Raw genomic sequence first — 5024 nt, 5'->3', positions numbered from 1 at the left:
TAGACTCTGGTGTACTCATTACTGATAATGTCTTATGTAAAACTCTTTCCCATCAACAACATGTATTTTATTTGAAAATATCTCCATACAGATTTATAAAAAATGAAGGCTAAACACTACCAAAGTATTGTACATGAAATAGTAAAGTAATATCAATTCTTTAGTCATGTAATATGTCTAAATACATCTAGATTACATTTAAAATTTCCTGATTGTTTTACAATGTATTTTTTTTGTTCAACCTTGTTTGAAACTAGCCCACATGCTATAGACCAGACTATAAGGCTGTGAAGCCAGCTTCAGCATTTCTTTTCCTCCTTTATTACCACCAAGACCAATGTTCGGATCTGATGGGAAAGAGAGTTGGAGGGTACAATGTATTTTTTTTTAATACATTTCCATAGAATCTCAATAAGGTATGTAACTGCAATTGGTTGATATGTCACTGAAATATCTTTCAGTTTTACAGCCTTTTTCTTTTTTTCCCTGTAATTTATTTGATAAAACTTCACTTTTCCTAGAGGGCTTTGGCAGTTGGCTTTCCCTCCTGAGCCTCAGCGCTGCTCCTGTCCTCATTTGTATTACCTGCAAGTCAGCATTCCATCCAGAAAGTGGGCGGGTTCAAGTTTGAGTTTTTAGCAAGGCTTCTTGACAGATGCTGTGCTGAACTTCCCACCAGAGTCAGAAGTACCAAGTTGCTTCTCTATTTGTGATGTTTATAGGCTTTGACAAACATCGTCCGAATTTATTGATTCATTAGAAGTACACTATACAGGGGAAATGACTATTACCTTTCAAGACAAAGATATAAATCTGAAGTAGGATTAGGGGAACTTTGGTTTCCTCTTAAGGAATAGCTGGAGTATCTCTGTCTCCTGGGGTTTGCTAGGACATTTACTCATACCCAAGTGAATCAGGAGTGACTCTTCTTTCTTATGATTTAATCTTTGAATTCAAGGAAACAAAGAATAGAAATGTGAAATTATTTGAAATCATTTATGTGTGTATATTTGTATGCAATTTTATACGTGTTTATTATATTTATATAAGTGCTATTTATTTATAATTTACACTTTAGCTGTTCTAGCATCCTCTAAATTTTTTTTGGCTCAGTGAATTATGTACAAGGTGTGCAATTAAAACTACATTGCATAACATTCTCTCAGCCACTTTGGGGAGCCCTAATTGTCCTATGTGTGTATCCTTCTACACACAGTTTTGCAATAAATAAGAAAAAATTACTGTGATTTACATATAATTCTTTTTTTTTTTTTCAGATCCCAGGATTGAACTCAGGCGCTTGGGCTTGCCAGGCAAGTGCTTATTGTGAGCTATCTCCCTGGCTCCTATATATAATTCTTTAACACCAGAGTTTCTTCTTTTGGTTGGATCCAAAATGCCTCCCAGAAGGCTCATTGTGTTGGAGACTTGTCTGCTAATTGACTGAATTCCTGTGGGCTCCAAATTCAGCAGTAGGCTAATCCACTAATTAATTACTAATTAATATACTTTTGATGATTATCCATAATAATGCATTATATGTTTCAAAATGGCTAGAAGGAAGAATTTCAAATCTTCTCACCACAAACAATAATAAATGTTTGAGATGATAACATTAATTATCCTGATTTGAAAATAACACAATGGGCACATGAATTGGAACAGCCTATTGACGGTTCATGGATTAATGGCACCTTGGGAGGTGATGGAATGGGAGGTGGGGTCTGGAGTGCAGGGAGTCAGTCACAGGAGCTAGACCTGCTCCCTCACACTTCTTGTCTTCCTCCTTCCACCTCACTGTCTGCCTCAGCACAGACCTAACAGCAATGAAGTCTGACTATAGACTAAACTTGAAGTGGGATGCAGAGTACACCCATCGTCCTTCAGGTTGATTTATGCGAGGTATTTTTTCAGCGACCAAATGCTAACTATAATGGTTAATACATTATGACAACTTGAGAATTCAAGTTTCACTGAGTAACTGAGCAGTCCTACACCCTGGGTGTAGAGGATGAGCACTTACCCATCTAGGATCTTGCTCATTGTGTCAACTTGAGAAATTTAAAGTCTTCACTAAGTGACTTAGCAGGAGGCCAGGGTGCCCACGTTGTCAATGTCCTGAGGCTGTGCAAGAGGAGGGCATGGGGTGGGGTGAGTGCTGCACACTCCAAGGGTGAGTAACCTGAGTACAATACAAGGGAGAAAAAGAGGCATGCTCTCCCCCTTTGTTCTTGATCCTTTTGTCTTCTGCTGCCTTGAACTGTTGCCCCTCTGCCACACCACCCTGCCTAGGAGTCAGTTGATTATGGACCGAAATCTCTACAAACATATAAATAAACTGTTTCTTCCTTAATTGGGGGCATTGGGCATTTAGTCACAGTGATGAGAAAAAAAGTGACTAAGACACTAAGACATGGCTTTAACTTTCTTTTTATAAAGACAGTAGCTGGTCATTTTGAAAAAAATCAAACAGAATAGAAGAAATTAAAAACCATCTGGTTTTAGAGTACCTAAGTGATTTGTGAACAGATTATGTACACAGAAGAGTGTGAAGATTCAGTGAAGTTATGGTGATAGAAACAAAACAGACTCTCAAAATAAGCATGCAACATGTGAGATGGATCTACAACAGTCTTAAACCACTGGAAACTGATGTATGTGACACTGAACGACACAGAAGCCAGAGCCTGGATACTGAAGGAATACTCATAAGAAAAGAATACAGACAGCCTATAAGAAGACACAATGTGTCTGGCCAGAAAAACTGACAAACCCCATAAGCCAGCTGGAAAGAAGCAGGCAACATCTGGAAGACGCTTCTCAGGAGCCCGTGAAGCATTCCTGTGCCATTCTACTCCTTACTCAAGAATAAGGTGACATTACTCTATATTGTGCTACAAAAATGTGATCATGACTTGGGAGATATTATAAATACTTAATTGTTAATTTTTAAACAATAAAATAGTAAAAAATAGAAATGACACAGAATTTCACTGAACAGGATGATAGGAACTCAACAATGGCTGTTACAAAGTCTGTCTATCTTTCTTTCTTTCTTTCTTTCTGCCTGTCTGTCTGTCTGTCTGTCTGTCTGTCTGTCTTTCTTTCTTTCTTCTTTCTTGTTTTTGTGGTGCTGAGGATTGTACCTTATACAGGCAAGGCATTTGTAATTCTACCACTGAGATAAATCTTGGCCTTTTTTATTTTTTTAAAGGGAATTTATTATTTTTAAAATCTTATTTATTTATTTATTTATTTGATACAGGGTATTGCTACACAGCTCAGACTTGAAGTGATCCTCCTGTCTCAGCCTCAGCTGTGCTGTGGTTACAGGCATGCTCCACCATGTCCGATTTTGGTGGCCAGCTCAGCACGGGGCTGGCATGGTCTGCAGTGCCAGGTATCAAACTCAGGTCCTGGTGCTTTCCAGGCAGGTGCTTAGACTGCCAAGCTATCTTCCTAGCTAGCTCTTTTTATTTTGAAACAAGATCTCACTAAATTGTCCAAGTAACTAAGATTATAGGCACTTTCCCTATCTTCTGTCTTCAGTTATTTTTATAGAGATTGCATATTTTTAATATTACTTTGAGTTTATGAGCATATATTTTTTCACAGATAAAACTTTGGAAATACCATTGCAATTGCATTCCTTATGAAATAACATAACAAATGAGCGGTCATAATATTCTAAAGAATCTTCTACTAACTTGTGTGTGTGACCCCAGCACTCAGGAGGCTCAAGCAGGACTTCTGTGAATTGGAGGCCAGCCTGGGCTACATAGTAAGCCTCTGTCTCAAAACAAATCTTCTAAAGATACCTTAGTGTGCTCATCTAACTATAATCCTGATTGCAAAACTGTGAACAGTCTACGGTGGACAAAGTACAACACTAGGTTTTAGAGATAATGGAGTGGTAGTCTAAGTTCCTCAGTCAAAAAAACCTGGAACGTATTTCCAAAGCATTCTGGTCTTGCTACTTCAGTGGTGTCTCTGGATGGACAGGAGCTCAGCCTCGTACACACCGTCCCACTCTGGACCAGGGAGGAGCTGCAGCCATGAACTCAGAGCTTATGGCAGGCAGTTTCAGATTTGGATCCCAGTGACCTCACCCCCTGGCACACAGACTATGTGGTCCCCTTCTGCTCCATATGGGGTGACAGGGTCTATAGATGGTCACTCCAGAAAGTTTGTACTGCCCCAACAGTTTGTGGCAACAGTCTCACTAGAAGACTCTCTCCATGACCGTGTCATTTTCATACTTTACTGAAGCCAGCTTCCATGTCATGGAGGCTGACAGTGAGGAGCTGAGAGCAGCCCCTGGCCAGTGGCCAGTAAGCATAGATACACTGCAGAAACCGAGCCTGGCCAGTAAGCAGGCAAGTTCAGAAGTTAGTGTTTTCTCAGTTGGGAGTTTGGTTTAAACTACAAACCTAATCCAATGACTTGAGGACAGGCAGACCCACTTTTTTGACCTACAGAAACTATGGGCATAGTAAACAAATGCTGTTTTGTTTTATTTTATTTTATTTTTCATAATTTTATTGAGAAACAAATAGCAATGAGATGGTTCCAAACCAAATTGGTGGGACAGTTTCAATAATTATTCACACATTACACACATTCTTCCTAGTGGTTAATTGCTGTACAAGATGCGGACTTGATATCCTATTTACAAACACCATTCAAACAAATCCCTCTATTCATTAAGAGAATTAACTACATATCTATCCTAACCACTTTGAATACACAGATACCAAATGAACATTCATCTGTATACCTTTTTTTGTTAAGTTCCATCATTTAAATATTATAGGTGTGTAAACTCAGCAAAATATTCTAAAAGAGTCCAGTAGCCCATAATAATAATGGGTCTTGCACTTAACTGGCAATGTCAGAAATTGTTGACCTGAGTCCCCTACAGCTCAACAGAACACCATGGCTTTACTTCTTATACCTCATTTTTATACTGTTCTGCTGGATGGTTAAGACCAAGGTAAAGCAGGACCTATGCAACAAGAGTTGTA

General features: G+C 38.8%; 1 non-coding gene across 1 annotated transcript; it reads right to left on the bottom strand.

The window, feature by feature from the left end:
- Positions 1-241: 241 nt before the first annotated feature.
- LOC111817319 lies at positions 242-372 on the bottom strand. The gene has a single exon (XR_002821556.1). It is a non-coding gene; the product is annotated as a small nucleolar RNA SNORA61 (small nucleolar RNA).
- Positions 373-5024: the final 4652 nt, after the last annotated feature.

The sequence above is a fragment of the Octodon degus genome, unplaced genomic scaffold (assembly GCF_000260255.1).
Source record: "Octodon degus isolate 3935 unplaced genomic scaffold, OctDeg1.0 scaffold00054, whole genome shotgun sequence".
NCBI lineage: Eukaryota > Metazoa > Chordata > Mammalia > Rodentia > Octodontidae > Octodon > Octodon degus.
The sequence above is the reverse complement of the archived record's forward strand: the minus strand, read 5'-3'. Positions and strand labels throughout refer to the sequence as shown.